General features: G+C 41.5%; 1 pseudogene; it reads left to right on the top strand.

Annotated features, from left to right (window-relative positions):
* The first annotated feature begins 8386 nt into the window (after window positions 1-8386).
* LOC130039299 (60 kDa heat shock protein, mitochondrial-like) overlaps window positions 8387-18843 on the top strand; it is a 40840-nt pseudogene continuing 30383 nt past the window's right edge.

The following is an 18843-nucleotide window of genomic DNA, read 5'->3' on the forward strand; positions in this document are numbered from 1 at the left end:
AGCTTAGCCCATAGTAGTCCCAACTCTGAGTTCTAGTACTTGCCACCGATATCCATTTGCAATCATCTGAGCTTTTATACCTAAAGACTTCCTCTTGGATACTATCTCGGGGCTAAGTTGTCATTCAGTGACTGACCAGAATTGGAATAAAAATAATTCATAGGACTTGCTTCTCAATAGGAAGAACTCAGAGGCTAGTTCTATAATATTCCTCACAGTTTCTCCACAGGATTTAGCCTTAGCTGTCCTCAACTGTGTATCGCATTCTTACTTTGGACAACCTGGCAGGCTACCAAATGTAACCTGCCCACACGGCAGAGTCTGGCAAACTCCCCGTGGTGTACCCAATATGCCAAATACCAGTAACAATGATGGGTCTCATTCTCCTAACCCTGAAAGAGCCTTGAATATGGCACTTTTTAAAAAAAATCTCAGGGCTAGGATGAAGGAGACGTTACTGGGGCCTGCTCGAGGCAATCGACGAACAACAGGATGGTTGTGATCTTGATCGTGATCGTCCTCAATTGTTACTTTCTCTATGATGCCATTATTAGTTTCTGTCCCTTCCCTATTTCACTAGTCCTACGCATGCTTCTGAGATCACCTCCTAAGCAAATTGCTTTACTCAGACTTGCTTTTTGGAGTAACCCAGGCTACAGTAGCTGTCAGAGAATCTTGCAGAAAAAAACTTAAATATATATATATATATATATATTTCCATGGTGTATATTGCTGAGACTCAGATAGATGGTAATGAAAATTGTGACTATAAAATGAGAAGATAGATGTATGAGTCCTGGGAAAAGATAAAGCACTCCACAAATATAAGGTGAGAGCATTAATATTATGGTTGTCATTAGAGTCTGAGCCAGGAAATTGCTCTATAAAACACTGCCAGCTCACAGTTACCTAGAATGGTAGAGGCAAGTAGCAGTATGAATAACATAAAATAGTAGATCATTAAAAAATTAGTAACACATGTCTTCCAAGAACATTATGTGAATTTTAAGCTGGTTTTTTCATGTTTTGTTATAAATTCTTTCAAAATTATACTTTATAGAATAACATAACATTAATATATAAAAACAAAAAATGTTTTATCAGATTTGTTTTAGATTTCTTTGTAAAAATAAGCAAAAAAATTACAGATAAATTGAACTTTTTCTTTTGTAATCTTAACCTGTCTTAGTTTCCTTCCTCCTTTTTTTCCCATGGAAACTATACTCACTAAATTGGTATGAATTCTTCATGAAATCAAACCATGAATTCTCCATATTCATGATTTTATACTTTTACTCCATATTTATATTTCCATAAACAATAAGCATTATAGGGTTTTGGGATTTTAAGATTTTCAAATAGTAGTACACTATGTAACACTTCTACTACTTTTCTTGTTCATGCAACCAAACTGATACATATTAGTTGAATATATTCATGGAAGAAACACTCTTTTTAATCTACGAGGAATTTTTTATTTGCTTGGGGGACACATTCAGTGGTGCTCAGGGCTTACTCCTGGCTCTGTACTCAGACACCAGTCCTGGTGGATCTTGGGAGACCATACGAGGTGCCAAGGATTGAACCTGGATCTGTCATGTGTAAGATATGTCTACCATATGATCCAGCAATCCCACTGTGGTATCCATCTAAAGAATGTGAAAACATTAATAAAATATTATATCTACCTCAGTGTTTATTGAATAATTATTTTTAATAGTTAAAAACAAAAACAACAGAAGTTCCCATTAATAAATCCAGGATAAAGAAGATATGATATATTTTTACAGTGGAATACTTCTTTGTTCTAAAACTAATTTTCCCCCATTAGAATAAAAATGGAAAGAGATTCAGGGAATTATGTAATATGAAATAAGTCAGATAGAAAAGGTAAATACTGTATGGTTTCAACCATGAGTAATATTAAGGATACAAAATTGATAGACCAAAAAAATAAAAAGACAAACCAGTGGACATTAATAATAGGACCAAGGTTACCAAAGAGAAGGGGTGAGTGAGATGTGGAGGGGTGGTAGGGAGGGAATAGCAACTTCATGCCAGTTTAAAAAAAGCGAGAGAGAATGGAAAGAATGATTTTTTTTAAAAAAATGGAGTGAAAGTACTTGCCTTGCATACATCTTACCCTGGTTCAATTCCCTAACATATATGGTCCCCCAAGTACTGCAAGCAGTGACCTCTGAGCACAGAGCCCAGAGTAGCCCCTGAGCACCACAGGGCATGGCCCAGCAACTCCCAATATAAAAAAAGAAGAGGATGAGGTCATTAATAAAATAAGCAATAGTTGATGCAATGTCACCTTACATTCAAAACCACATTGTATATGTGCATGTGTGTGCTGTTTATCATTATCTTACTAGTACTAACCAGAAAACTCCAGATTGATTACTTGAAAATTCCACGTTTGGCAGAAGTCCAAACCAGCAAATAGGCTATGTTTTAAAACTTGCTGGGAACAAAGAAATAAATGCATTTTATTTAGTGCTGTGTGTGTGTATGTTGGTGGGGGGTGTTCAGCCACTATTGGTGGTGCTCAAGGGCTACTCCTAGCTCTATATCCAGGAGTCACCGCTAGTGGCGCTCTGGGGGCCACATGCAGTTACCAGAGTCAAATCAGGGTCAGCTGCATACTACAAAAGTGCCTTTAACTTGCACAGAGGGTAGGGCGTTTGCCTTGCATGCAGCCGACCCCGGTTCGATTCCTCCTTCCCTCTTGGAGAGCCCGGCAAGCTCCCGAGAGTATCCCGCGCACATGGCAGAGCCTGGCAAGCTCCCTGTGGTGTATTTGATATGCCAAAAAGAGGAACAAGTCTCACAATGGAGATGTTACTGGTGCCCGCTCGAGCAAATTGATGAACAACAGGATGACAGTGCTACAGTATCTCTCCAGCTCCAACAATTTCATTTTAGGCCTGTTGCTTTTCTTTAGTCTTTATTCTTTCCCTTCACTTCCCTCCCCATGTTTTTCTTCCCTTTGCTTCTCCCCTCCCTGTTCCTGCCCTTCTATCATCCTCTTCCTTTATTCCCTTCTAATCACCTTTCCCCTACCTTCCTTCCCCCCACTCCATGTTCTTTCCTCACCCCTTCCTTTCATTTCTCCCTCCCTTCCATTTTTCCATTTGTTCCACCTTCCCCCCAACTTTTTTTTAAATTTTTATTTTATTTCTTGGGGTCACACCCGGCGATGCACCTGGGTTACTCCTGGCTCTGTGCTCAGGAGTTACTCCTGGTGGTGCTCAGGGGACCATATGGGATGCTGGGAATCGAACCTGGGTCGACTGCGTGCAAGGCAAACGCCCTACCCGTGGTGCTATTGCTCCAGCCCCCATCTCTCCCCTTTTTACCAAGCTCTTCCCCTTCAATTTTCTCCTCCCTTCACTTTTTTCCTTTCCCTTCCTGTCCCTTTTTCCTTGCCTCTCCTCTTTTATCCTCTACTTTCCTTAATCCTCCCTTCCCTTCCTACTCCCTTTTCCCTTTTTCTCTCTTCTTCTTTTCCCCCTTCCCTTCCTTATTTCCATGCCTCTCCTTCCTTTTATCCCTCTCCTCCTTCTCTTTCCCTTTCCTTCACTGCCCCTTCCGACTTTTCCTCTCCTTCCCTTTTCAACTTCCTGTTGCATCTACTGTCCAATTCCTTATTCGGGGCTTCCCCTTTTCCTTTCTTTCCCCTTTATCTGCACTCTTTCTCTTCCCTTCTCTTTTCCACTCCCCCTTTCCTGAGTGCCAGAATGATAGTATAGCAGGCAGGGTGCTTGCCTTGTACCTGGCTACCCAGCCGGCCAGGGTTTGATTCCTAGCACCCCTGAACCTGCCGGGAGTAAGCCCTGAGCACTGCCGGATGTGGCCCCGAACAAAAACAAAAGCCCTTTGTTTCTATAAAGAGATCACTGCCTTCTTCCAAATGCAGCAACATGGAAAGGAAAGAGCATAGAAAGAGTGTCTATTTTTCCCTTCTAAATTATTAAGCATAAAGTAATTTTCTTTTGAAAAGTTTTTGAGCTCTCTTCAAATTTTGCTTTCTGTTGTCTTTATACCTGTAGAGCCTTCGCATACAAAGTGTAAAATAATGAAATATCATAGAATTTCAATTAATAATGAGAAAACATTCACATCTGTTAGGTTTAAAGAGAAAAAATTGCAACTATCATATGCTGGAAAAGCTCTAGAGAAATGGTAACTCACCATGTTAATGCATGTTACCTGATGTTTTTGGTAAATCATTTTGGATGACATTTAAAAACATCAAGTATCATAACCTGTTTTGATTCAGTAAGTTCTCTATTTTTAATTTACATCATAGAATTATCATACCTTTCCAGTGTGTGTATCAAGTCTAGATGTAAAATAAATTTATTAATGCATTTATTCATTAGGCCTCCTACCTAGCCTTTAGGGGGTCGAGTGGGATCACTCTCAGGTGCTACTAGGTCCAGTTGTGCAAACAGGGTGGTTCCGAGCTTAGGCCATCAATGCAGCACTCCCTAGGGCCCAGAGGGATGTGAAATTCCAGGGTCACATTAGTAGAGTTTGGTTGCCACCAAGTCTACACTGCATGGAACTACAGAGGACACGCTGTGACAGAGCCCAAACTCAAGGCCACATGCATGCCAGGTGTTCCAGCCCTTTGAGTGATTTCCCTGGCCCCTAATAATAATTTTAAAGGGAAAGATCAATGCTTTCATCTTTTTTTTTCTTTTTGAGTCACACCCGGCGATGCACAGGGGTTACTCATGGCTCTGCACACAGGAATTACTCCTGGCGTGGCTGGGGGACCATATAGGATGCCTCGAATTGAACCCGGGTCAGCTGTGTGCAAGGCAAATGCCCTACCCACGGTACTATCACTCCAGCCCCAATGATTTTATCTTTAATACCCAAATGTATCCTGATATAAGTGTATCTTGGAGCTGAAAAAATATGGACATTGAAAAAGAGGAAAACATATTATGAAGACACTGTAGTAATTTATACACAACATTGATGTCTAATCACTGTCACTGTCTTCCCGTTGTTCATTAATTTGCTTGAACGGGCCCAGTAACTTCTCCATTGTAACAATTGTTACTGTGTTTGGCATATCGATTATGTCACGGATAGCTTGCCAGGCTTTGCCATGCTGGCGAGATAATCTCCGTAGCTTGCCGGGCTCTCTGAGAGGGGCGGAGGAATCGAACTCGGGTTGACTGGTCGGCCGTGTGCAAGCCAAACGCCCTACCCATTGTGCTATTGCTCCAGCCCCAATTCTTTTATCTTTATACTCAAATGTATCCTGATATAAGTGTATCTTGGAGCTGAAAAAATACGGATATTGAAATAGAGGAAAACTCATATTGTGATGACACTGTAGTAATTTATACAACATTGATGTCTAATAGACATTTTAAAATAAAGTATGTATTATATTAATACAATGGACAGCAACATGTTTATTACATTTTTGATAAAATGTAAAGTCAAGGAAAGTGCTTCCAAAATAATGTTAATGCATAAAATATATAATTGCCAAACTTAGAATTGACATGTGCCTATGACTAAAAGCTTGATGAAATATTTTTAAAGTGAGGATCATGGTGCTGAGCTAATAGAATCAGCTATATATTTCAAAATGTCCTTCATTTGTTTTGTAAGCACTTTAATCACAAAAATTCCTATCTTGATAGGCAACCTTTTCCTGTATTTTTCCTCAAAACAAGTTTTCTCCCCTTCTGAACAGCAGGTAATTTAGATATTTGCTGGGCAGTCAGAAAAAGGCCAGGTTTCGATTTTCGGTAATGGCATGTAATGTGTTTACACAATCGGTTGCCTTCAGTTTCAGGTGTAAAGAATAAAGTTAAGCAACTATTGAGGGCTAGAACTAATAAAGCAATCACTCTGGTCTCTGCAAGAAAAATATTTGCATTTCAAGGCCAAAAGCACCAACCCCCTCCTATTTGAAAAGTCTCTCCCATTAGCCCACTAAAATTGGTTTCTGCCCCTAACTAAAGCAAGAAAATGACTTGCACATTATATTAATGCTATCTTAACCCCACATTTGGAAAACGTGCCTAAAGCATTTTCTTTGGAAATGATTTCAGATGTACAGGAAACGTGAAAGAATAATGCAGTGAACTCCCAGATAACCTTGTCCCAGCTACACCAGCTTTCAATTGTTGACCTTTCTCTCTCCACTTCACACTCCCCATGGCTACTGCTGAGTCTGTGTTTACTGTGATGGTCCTGAGAGACCAAAAGGTGCAGGTGCTGCAGCCCAGCTCCCACTTGCCAATCAAACCCTTTGACTCAATGACCCAGACTGTTGAGTGTTTCCCAGGAACCAAGATATTCTGTAAAGACAGCCAGAGCACAATTTGCAAATTTAGCAAATAGAAGAGTGCTCCGTAGCAACTCCGGTTACTCTGATACAGTTCGAGTGCAAATGTTACCACATGAATGATTTTGTAATGGACCAAGTAGCTTACTAAAGGATTTTTGTGTGTGTTTTGTTTTTGGACTTCACTTGGCGGTGCTCAGGGCTTATTCCTGGTTCTGCACTCAGGGATAGCTCCTGGCGGGGCTCAGTGGACCATATGGGAGGCCGGATATCTAAGACAAGCCAGCTGCTTGCATGACAAGTGCCCTATTCGCTGTACTATCTCTCCAGGCCACTTTTAAAAATATTTTTTTAAAGAAACAAAATGGAGTATATCTAGTAAATGGAGCAAATGTGGTTTCAATGATCTGAAACCGCATTTCTCATCACCATGGACTTCCTAAATTCATTTTTCAACTTGCCACTGGGGCTTGTACCAGAGTAAGACACTGCCCAAATCTAGATTCTTGGGTAACTCAACTCCAGACACCCACAGGAAGGATCCCTTCCCAGCACAGAGTGGAAGTGGCCCTCACTCTGCTGGTTGTAACTCCCAATCTAAAAACAATAATAAAAGTCTCTAGGTTTTGCTGAATCTCTCGTCTTTTGGGTCTATTTCTGGGCTCTCCCACAGGGTAGACTCCGAGGACCATGTAGGTACATGAGAATTATTTTTTTCTGATTTTTCACTTAGGGACTGGATAGGAACTGAGTTATAAACGATGGAGTCCTCCCCTTTAAAATGTTATCTAAGCCGTTTTGCCTAAGATCTTGTACTCTGGACAATCTATCCCTGCTGTAGCACTTGGTACCTTCAAGAGAGAACTACAGGGAATGCCCTGACACAGAGGTGGGATGGGATGGGGGGGTGGAGGGGTGGGAGGGGTACTGGGATCATTAGTGGTGGCGAATGGGCACTGGTGGAGGGATGGGTACTCGATCATTGTAGAACTGAAACCCAAGCACAAAAACTTGTAATGTCCACAACTGTACCTCATGGTGTACCTCACTAATAAAAATTTTAAAAAAAAGCAAAATAGAAAATACTAGTTCCTTTCCAGGTGTTCGTTAGTTTGCTTTAACTACAGTAAAGTTTTCTTGTTGGGAAATGAAACTTTTCCCTTATATCAAAAACTTAGCCTCAGGGCCGGAGCTATATATAATACTGCGGGTAGGGCTAGGGCGTTTGCCTGGCACTTGGTCGACCCGGATTCGATCCCCAGCATCCCACACGGTCTCCCGAGCACCGGCAGGAGTAATTCCTGAGTGCAGGCCCAGGATAACCTATGCGAATTGACAGGTGTGGTTCATTTCTAAATTTCAGGCTGCTACTACATAGTTCTTGGGTCGGATAAAGGCCTTTAGACTTGGAATTCCCATCTTTTTGTTTGTTTTTGTTTGGGAGCCATCAACCCCGGGAATACTCAGAGGTTATTCTTGGCACTGCACTCAGGAATCACTCCTGGGCAGTTCTCGGGGGACCCTCTGGGATCCTGGAATCGAAACTGGGTCAGGCACGTGTCAGGCAAACGCACCCCCACCTCCACTGGATTATCTCTCCAGCCCCTGAATTCCAATCCTCCAAGTATGGACCCCTCTGGTAAAACTCTGGAGTGCCCCATCGGCTCTAAACATAATGAGCAACTCTCCTTCCCTTCCTTCAACAGATCCATCCTATCCAAACACGTGAGACTCGGGGAGACGTTGCCAAGAAAATGCCAGAGATCCAAGCGGGGTTGGCTGTGTGCACTTTACCTACTATATTACTTCTCCTTCCCAGCTTTAATTTTTTTTCTTTTTGGGGGCCACACTCAGCAGTGCTCAGGGGTTACTCCTGGCTTTGCACTGAGGAATTACTCCTGGCGGTGCTTGGGGGACCTTATGGGATGCTGGGAATCAAACCCCGGTCAGCCGGGTGCAAGGCAAACACCCTACCCGCTCTGCTATTGCTCCACCACCATCCTCAGCTTTAATTTTTTAAGTCATTTCTTCAGCTCCAGAACATCCCATCGCTTCGAAGTGATGACGTCAAGACGAGGAGATGGGTTTGCGCAGGCGCACAAAGGTTACCTTAAGCATTCAGTGCCCCGCCCTTCACTTGTGAGGTTCACGGATGTCCCTCGAGGTGCACAGGAGCTTGCAGAATCCGGACTGCATGGGGACTTGGAATCTGTTGTGTCTGGAGTGTGGTACGTGTCAGCTACTCAGCTGTAGCCATGGCACTTTGCCATTTCGTGCAAATAGTTGTGTTCTCTGTAACCAGTGCTCCCAGCATTCCAGGTTTTGTCCAAAGCTCTGAATTGCGCTGAAGGTCGCCTTTAATTGGGAGAGTTCCTCAGCCGAGCTGATTTTAGGCTAGTGATACAGTTGCTGATACGGGGCAGTTGTAGTCTGACTTGTTTGGGAGTGTCTGGTTTATTTTTTTTATTGGTCTGATTAAAATCTGCTTACGACTTTGGGGGAAGAGAGAATTTCCAAATATTGATGATGATGATGATACTGATCGTTCTCAGCTGACACCGGTTTGGCAGTTATTTGGGTACAGAGACTGCGAGGTTTCTCCATTTTAAAGGGATGTTTATGCCATTTGTAATTAACTTGAACACGGAGGATTGCAGATTCCTCCTCACTGTGCTGGGGGCTACTCCTGGTTCTGCGCCGGGGGGGGGGGGGGGGGGCATTTGTGGTACCCGGGATTGAGCAAGATCTGTGGCAGGCTAAGACAAGCGCCTTATCTCCCACACTAATTAGCTGTTGGATTGCTTTCTGAAAGAAGTTTGCAGGTGACATTAATGTGCCAGTAAGGAGTATTTTCCAAATAGTGACCAATTATGGAATGGTATTTTTATTGGGGTAAGCACTTTATTTACCTTATTTTTAAAAATACACTATAAATCGTTAATATTTAACATAAATCTGTGCTAGAAGATACAAAATACAAATACTAAAAAATTAAAGCTCAGGGGTTGGAGCGATAGCACAGCAGGGAGGGCATTTGCCTTCCATGCGACCGACCCGGGTTCGATTCCCAGAATCCCATAGGGTCCTGGGTTCATTCCCAGCACCATGAAAATGTTAATTTAATTCAAATAAAAACTTGCAGGGCCAGGGAACTAACACAGAGTTTGGCTCCCAGCACCCCATAGGTTCTTGAATCAGGTGGGTCCCTCACACCCCCAAGCTGGTCCTCAGTAGGCAGGGCCAGAGAGTTACTGCATCTTTGAACCCAAGCACTGAACTTTCAGCTGAGTTGACCAAGTTTGGCTGGCAGTGGCTCTCAGATCATCTGAGCACTGCTTAGGAGGTTTCACCACCTATACATAAAAACTTCCTTTGCAAGGAGGCAGGGGGAATGTTGGAAAGAGGGGGTATTTGGGGAAATTGGTGGTGAAGAATGTGCACTGGTGGAGGGATGGGTGTTTGATCATTGTATGATTGAAACTCAAACATGAAAGTTTTGTAAATGTAGCTCAAGGTGATTTGGTAAAATAAATAAATAAATAACCTTCCTTTGCATCCAGGAAGATAACCTCAAGGTTTGCATGTAGGAATCCTGGATTCAGTCATGGCACCAACACAGCAGCTCCCGACCAGAGCCAAGAACAGCCCCTAGCATATTTGGTATGGCCCAATAACCAAAACGAGAGGGGAAAAAAAGCCAAACCAAAAGAGTTTCTGATGAATGGGCAACAGTCTGGTGGACAGCAGCTAAATGGTAATTCTGATAACTCAGTTTCTTCCATTTTGTCCATTTTTCCTTGGGGTAACAGGGTTTCTTCCATTTTGTGGCTCTCGTTTTCAACATGTGGCTTCCAGGATTGGAGGTTAATACAAAGTAATATGGAAGATGTTGCTTGGAGGATGTGAAATAGTCCGTGCCCAGAGCCACCAATTTTATTTCTGACTGAATAATATTGGCAAGAGGCCATCACATGACTACACCTAAAAGTTGAGATAGTTAATAAGTGTGGGTACCCAATAGAAAGATGTGAGGGATTTCTTCAACAGCTAGGCTTTTTATGTGAAGAAAGTCTGGGGTTTTTTTTTTCCTTGTGCTCTGTGTATATATTTTTTTCATTTTTTAAATTAAAAACTGTGATGTACGAAGTTGGGGCTAGAGTGACAGTACAGCGGTAGGGCATTTGCCTTGCATGCCGTCAACATGGCCGAACCCGAGTTCGATTCCTCCGCCCCTCTCGGAGAGCCCGGCAAGCTACTGAGAGTATCTCGCCCGCACGGCAGAGCCTGGCAAGCTCCCCGTGACATATTCGATATGCCAAACACAGCAACAATTGTCACAATGGAGACATTACTGGGCCCGCTGGGGCAAATCAATGAACAATGGGAGGACAGTGATGTACAAAGTTATTGAGAATTGAGACTTAGACATAATATTTCAATCCCACCACCAATGTCAACTTCCCTCCTCCAATGTTCCCAGTTTTCCTCCCCACCCCAAACCTTGTCTGATCCCCACTTGTCAACTTGATAGGTACTTTACAAAGTTCCAGTGGTTGCAGTTCAGATCCAATGTTTTCATCTTTGTCGAGTATATATTTTGGATGTATGGCTCTACCTCTCACCCAGGTCACCAATATAACTGAAGCCCTGAAGCCTGTTCACCATTTATTTCCCATTATCTTCTATCACCCCTTGATTATTTTCCTTCTCTGTTTTTCTCCTCTCCTTGACTGGAGTCAAGGGTAATCTAGGCATCCCTCTTTTTTTCCCATTAGTGAAACACCATGAGGTACAGTTATAGACTTACGAATTTTTGTGCTTGGGTTTCAGTTATACAATGATCAAATACCCATCCCTCCACAGTACATTTCCTCATCCAGTTCTGTCATTGTCACTGTCCTCCCATTGTTCATCGATTTGCTCGAGCGGGCCCAGTAACGTCTCCATTGTGACACTTGTTATTGTGTTTGGCATATCGAATATGTCATGGGGAGCTTTCCAGGCTTTGCCATGCAGGCGAGATATTCTAGGTAGCCAGGCTCTCCGAGAGGGGTGGAGGATCGAACTTGGGTCGGCCATGTTGGCCACTTGCAAGGCAAACACCCTACCCACTGTGCTATTGCTCCATTTGAGATCATCATGTGTTTGTCTTTCTTCTGGCTTCACTCAGCATATCTTCCAGTTCCAACCACGTTGCAGCAAATTGTATGATTTATCATTCCTTGCAGCTGCATAGTATTCCATTGTGTATGTGTACCGCATCTCATAATCTGACACCTAGGTTGATTCCATATCTTAGCTCTTGTACTGAGTGGAGCAATGAATAATGGTGTGTATGTGTCCTTTCTAAAGAATATTTTTTTATGTTCTGGGGGTGGATGCCCAAAAGTGGAATTGTTGGGTCATATGGCAGTTCAAAGAAAGTCTGATCTTCTCCATCTCCTCTAACAATCCTGCAAGTCTATAAGGAAGAGTTATGTTCATAATAATGAAAACCCATGTTACAAAAGACATACCTTACAAAAGTAATGCCAGGTGCTTACTAACGCTTGAAGCCAAGGGTTTGAAAACATGATGGTTTGTCAAGCAAATCATGAGTCGGATAAAAGTCAAAGTACTTTTGTGTGAGATTTGCATCCAACTCAAATTTTGCTGTCATTATAACATGTAGAACTGTCACTTTAATTCACACCTAGAAAATCAGAGGAGTTGATTTGCAGTGGATACTAAGATATGCTAAGGCATATATAACATTCCTGTTTAATTCTTGTCGAAGGCAATCTAAGCAAGTCAGATGGAGGAAGTAAACGTGCTTGTTATTGAATGACTTAGAAAGGTCACAAGATCAGACAGCAGAGACCATGTAGGGATGGAGTTGTGCGATTAAACCGAAAAGTAAAAACCTAAAAGTACCTGGCTAGCCTTGGGAAAGAATCAATCCGAAGCTTTTGGGAAAAAAATGTAGATTCCAAAGATTGGCGGGGTTAAAAAAGAAGGGTCTCAGAAAACAGGCTTTTAGTATGAGCTAAGTGTGCCTTGGTTTCCAGCATATCCTTTTTTAGTACTGCAAACACCTCTCTGTTTATGATGAATGAGATCAGGAAATCTCAGGAACTGAACATAAATGAAAGGAAGCGTTTGGAAAGTCATCTTGTTTCCTTTGTAGTGCCCATTTCAGATGTCTTTGTGTGAGGTGAGTTAATGAAGCAGCTTTTCCTGAAAGAGGAAGCCTGATAACAACCACCTCTACTGAGCATTCAGCTAGGATAGAGCACTCTGCTGGCCACTGGTGCATACATTACCTCCAGGTGGTGATAGCTTTTCAGCAGAACGAACTGGCTAATTTTGTTTCTTTGAATTTTTTTCTGAGTATGCTAAATGAATACACTGTGTCAAACCACATGGAAAATAGTAGTTTGGGTGAGATAGATCCTCCTTCATTAGGAAGTGATCTGGGTAGCTTGCAAAAGATGACTATATTTAGAAATATAAAAATTAAACTTAACTGGTGAAAATTTGAAAAGGTTAATGTTTTAAGTAGTTTTGCCCCATTTCCAAAATTGTTTTTAAAAATGTTTTAGGGGGGCTGGAGTGATAGTACAGCGTGTAGGGCTTCTGCCTTGCATGCGGCTGACCTAGATTCGATCTCTGGCATCCCATATGGTCCCCCAGCACCGCCAGGAGTAATTCCTGAGTGCAGAGCTAGGAGGAACCCCTGAGCATCGCTGGGTGTGACCCAAAAAGCAAAAACAATATGTTTTAAGGATTGAGAAACATTTTGAAGAAAATTATCTAACCCTAGCTCATTTGTATCTAGAGTCTTCAGTTTGCTGAGGAGAAAACAGTAGCCCTCAAACATTGGAATCACTTGGGGAATTAAAAAAATACTGAACGTAGGGGATGGAGTGATAGTATAGTGGCTAAGGGACTTGCCTTGCATGTGGCCAACCCAGGTTTCATTCCCCAACATCTCATATAGTCCCCCAAGCTCATCAGGAATAATCCCTGAGTGCAGAGCCAGGAGTCAGCCCTTGAACAGCACCAGATGTGACCCTCAAACCAAACACAAAAGACTGCTGGGGACTGGAGAGGTAGAACAGCCAGTAGGACATTTACCTTGCACGTGGCCAACCTGTGTCCAATTCCTGGCTTCCATATCATTCTCTGAGCCCACCAACAGTGATCTTTGAGCACTGAGCCAGGAGTAAGCCCTGAGAACCGCCAGCGGATGTGCCTCTGATGTCTGGGGTTATGTGTGGGTACACAACAACAGCAACAACAAAAGAATGCTGGTGTCTGGCTCTCCTTACCAGATTCTGATATAATGGACCCTGAATGTACAGCCAAGACTGAGACCCTTTGCAGATAGACACAGATGCAGGAAGACGCAGGAAGTGTCTGGAGCATGGGGAAGGAGAGGATTTGTTGGCCTGGGAGCAATAGGTTGTGAAGACTTTGAGCTAAGAATTCTAAGACTTGAAGGATAGTAGTTTCCCAAGCACACAAATCAGGGAAGTCATTTTGGAAAATGGTATGTGTGAAGATTCCAAGAGGGGAGAGCATGACATTTTCCGAATGCTATTCTTGAATATTGCTGGCGTGTAACATGTAATGGGAGTGGGTGGAAAGGATGAGTAAGAAGATTCTGTTTAGCCCATGCTAATAAGGTTAGGTTTTACTTCATAGGCATTGGTGATGTCTTGACAATTCTTGAGTAAAACAAGAGGAGACCATTTGTCTAAATATAGCCCCCCCCCCCACTATCAGAAAGTAAAGCATTTCTTGGAAACCTTTAGTAAGACAAAATGACATAAATGAACAGTTACCATTACTTTATATGAAAAGTGTTTATTACTCTCAGACCTAAAAACTAACCTAATCAAATTTTACAAAATAGTACATAAAAGGGCTGGAGCGATAGCATAGCTGGTAGGGCATTTGCCTTGTACACGGCCGACCTGGGTTCAATTCCTCCGTCCCTCTCAGAGAGCCCGGCAAGCTACCAAGAGTATCCCGTCTGCACCTCAGAGCCTGGCAAGCTCCCCATGGCGTATTTGATATGCCCAAAACAGTAACAGCAAGTCTCACAATGGAGACGTTACTGGTGCCCGCTTGAGCAAATCGGTGAACAACGGGATGACAGTGCTACAGTACATAAAAGATAAAGTTTTACATATATATATAGAGAGAGAGTATGTTTCTGTTTTTACTGTATATGATATATAGCAAAATTTGAAATGTAGTGATAAATACACAGCCTGTATAAAGTAGTGCCTGGGAAAGGAGCTTTGCTCGGCCACTCTGGCTGTTTCAGGACATTGGAATCTAGAATAGCTACTGTAAACCGCTTGCTGAATGTAGTTTTGTCTTTTGTTATAAAAGTGAAACTCCTGAGCCAGAAAGATAGTATAGTGGGTAAGGTGCTTCGCATATGGCTGACCCAGGTTTGTCAATCCCAGGTACCTCGCATGATCCCTGAGCACTGATGGCTGAGCACAGAGCCATGAGTAAGCCTCGAGCACTACGAGATGTGGCCCAACACCCCTAGCCCAAGTGAAAATTGTCTCCAGATTTCTTTTGGTTAGTGAAAACATGTTGTAATATGGGTTGCTTATTATGTGGATTTTTAAAAGGATCACTGCCACTGTCACTGTCCTCCTGTTGTTCATCCATTTGCTTGAGCGGGCCCAGTAATGTCTCCATTGTGAAACTTGTTGTTACTGTGTTTGGCAAATCGTAATACACCACAGGGAGCTTGCCAGGCTGTGTGGGCAAGATACACTGGGTAGCTTGCTGGGCTCTCCGAGAGGGGCGGAAAAATCGAACCCAGATCGGCCTGGTCACCCGCGTGCAAGGCAAATACCCTACTGCTGCTATGTTAAAAGGATACCTGTAATTAAATCTTACTTCCATATAATATCACGTTTTACTCTTAAGCGAAGGAAACTTCTTTAAAGAATGGAGAATGTGCACTGGTGGAGGGATGGGTGTTCTGTCATTGTATGACTGAAACTCAAATATGAAAGCTTGGTAAATGTATCTTATGGTGGTTCAATAAAATATATAGAAAATAATGAAGAAACTACAGTGAGTAATTTTCTGCATTGATTAAGTTTTCTTGGTTGAAAATGTACGTTATATGAGCACAATATATTCCAGAGCTTTGTGGAATGCATAGAGTGTAGACTATAATGGAGGAGAAGGACATTATGCCAGTAAGCCCTAAACACAACATATGGGGGAAATAGAAGGGAAAAAAACGTGTCTCGTTTTTTGACAGAACTGTTAAAATGTCTACCTTGAAGTCAGGCAATTCACCAGGTGACTCTTGACAGGTTTCTTAATCCTTGGTTTCATGGGAGGACTATTTTAAAGTGTTTGATCGTGATTCTGTATGTTTGTTGGCTGATGAGTTTTAAAGACCTGACTTTGATGTTTACCATTAAACAAACAAAACCTATGATCCATGAAGCCCCTGCTTCAATGGAGGTAGACAATAGCACTGTAGTACTGTCCTCCAATTGTTCAAGGGAGCACCAGTAACGTCTCCACTGTGAGACTTGTTACTGTTTTTGGCTAATTGAATACACCATGGGGAGCTTGCTAGGCTCTGCCATGTGGGCGGGATACTCTCGGTAGCTTGCCGAGCTCTCCGAGAGGGACAGAGGAATCGAACCTGGGTCGGCTGTGTGAAAGGCAAATGCCCTACCTGCTGTGCTACCGCTCCAGCCTAAAGTAGACAATGGGGAGAACAATGAAGGATGGTCTTACCTGAAAGGAGGATTCATGCACTATGACTGTCACTTTCATAGAAGAATGGAGAACAGGTTTGAAGATATCTTTGCTTTCTATATTGGCATATATGGAATATATGGCACCTCTTGCCCGTTTTTTAAAGCTGAACTGTGAAGATAATTACACACATACCCCCATTTCTAAATGGGGCCAAAGAAAATTATTAGAGCGGTTCATCTCTGTCACTTCTCTGGCTAGTACATGAGGTCCCTTTTTATTCCAGCAAATAAATGTGTTGTATATCTGCTAGGATACAATGAAGTTAATAACTTAGATGGTACCTTTTTTCTGTCACTTTATCATCTTTAAAAATAAGATATAGCTCTCCTAATTTTTTCTCTATGCCTGGAATTTTCAAACTTGAATAAATACAAGGAAAAACATATTTAAATATGGAGTGAGTAGGAAGATTAGTGCATAATCAGAAATGTGGCTTTTCCCAGAACCCTGTTGGACCATCTTTGTTCCCTTCAGTGATAGGACATTGACATACATTAACCTAGCATATAAAATGTTACTCTGCATTTGAATATTTTTCAAAGACTATTCCTGTCTGCTGGAGACTAATCTCTCCCATACAACTACAAATCCATATTCAGTTATAGTACAAGCTAGATCTAAATCTTAAGGTTGCTATTTATTAGGGATTTCAAATATTTGGAAATATGACATTGACAGAGAACTATTTTTTCCCCTTCCTTTAACCTTAAACTCTTGTTTCTGACCATGAATTTGTTTGACAGTGTTCAGACCCTGATATGCATTTGTATGTGTATTTAAAGAAGGTAGAATTTGTGAGAAAAATGAACATGTTGAAGTTATTACTATCCACATTAAATTTTAAGTCTCAAGAATATTTCAGAGAGAACAGAGAAAATTATCAGTGTTCTTGAGCACAATTGTTTGTCTTTTCTAAGCTATCCCTCTTTCTAATACCTTGGAATTTTCATAAGGTACCGTTGAACCTACATTTAATGGACAGATTAAATGAAGTCAGACTTTGAGACCATTTCACCTTTCTTTATCATGAAGATAAATGAAATGTTCTTCTCGTGCCTGAGTAATATGATGTTTGATATATATTTTATACTTAGTAGAATTTATTCCTTTTGGCTGCATGTTCCTATGGACTTGTAGCTCTCAACTTTCTTCCTAAAAGACATAATTTTACATTGTCCCCAGAAATAAAGTTGTTTTACTATTTTCCAGGATTAAACATCTCATTTACTGATTGGTTTCGCCAGCAGACAATGAAGGAACACGCAAGATTTGGGGACTAGAAAGATGATAGGGTCTGGAGACCAGAGACAAGTCTTACTTTCATACTTTCATAGACACATGTACAATTGGGGTTGTTTCTGAATGTGTTGCTCTCTCTCTCTTTCTCTCTCTCTCCTCTCTCTCTCTCTCCCTTCCTCCCTCCCTCCCTCCTTCCCTCTCCCCCCAGCCTTTCCCTACCCTCCCATACCTACAGACAGCACCAGATTTCATAGGTTATTTCCAACTCAAAATGGCTGTTACCTATACTTCTGACAACTGACTATAAATCACAGGTTGCGCAGTTCCTCCTTGAACTGTATTGATTTGCTAGAATGGCTCACAGAACTCAGACCCACACCTTTTACTTACTAGACCACTGGTTTATTAAAAAATATATACACACATATATACATATACACACATATATACATATATATACACATATACATATATTAACGGGTGCAAATCAGTAGTCAATAAAGAGATGATACAGGAAGAATTCCCAGACAAGAGTTTTTGTTCCCTCCTTAAGTTTGGGTCTGGCATAGTGATACATGAAAGTATTCTTGGTGGATTTAATGAGGTTTCATGGCATAGTCAAGATTAGTGAAAGCATTCACCATTGGTGATTCAGTCAACTTCTTTTCCTTTTCCCTCCCTGGAAATTGGGGCAAGACTGAAACTTCAACCCCTTGATTCCCTGTTGGCTTACCTGGCATTTAGCATCCCACATTCCAGGGTGCCTTCCAAAAGTCACCTTTATTAACATAAACCCAATGATGATAAAATGGACTTATTCTGAATAACAAGATACTCATTTCACCATTATGGATCTGCAGTGATTTTAGAAACTGAGGATAAGAAAGCAAATATTATGACAATATATGGCTGGCTCCGTTGCTTTAATAACTCAGGAAATTTTAAGAGCTTGTGGGGTTGTTAGCCAGAAACTATACATGAAGAGCATCTATATAGGAAAATATTGTCACCTAAATGACATATATGTATTTGTGTTTCTTCATTATAATATTTCAATATAGTAATAATAGACAACAAAATTTTTGAAAAGACAAGTCAAAATGCATGTTCTAAAAGTTAATATAACCACTGTGCTTGAAACCACTTGTAGTTTTAGCAATATCTGGGCAAAGAGTTGACATCTGTGAAGCCCTTTTAAAATGGAGCTAGCCAGGGAACCATCACAGAGAAATTGTATAGCTCTGTCAATTGGACCAAAGATTGTCTGATTGTGCCAGAAGCGACCAAGAAGCAAACAATTATTTGATGTTTATGAACTTCCATCTAGGGAATAGAATCCGTTTCCTTTCTACGACATCAGTAAATGTTTATAGCCAAGTCTAGTTTGAGCCCGTTAACATGACTCAACTCCTCCCTTCCTTCTGCTTGCCTGCTTTTCTTTTCTATTATATTTTAGGTTTTTACAGTAATGTTATGTTTATGGT

This window comes from Sorex fumeus, unplaced genomic scaffold (genome assembly GCF_029834395.1).
Source record: "Sorex fumeus unplaced genomic scaffold, SorFum_2.1 ptg000086l, whole genome shotgun sequence".
Classification (NCBI taxonomy): domain Eukaryota; kingdom Metazoa; phylum Chordata; class Mammalia; order Eulipotyphla; family Soricidae; genus Sorex; species Sorex fumeus.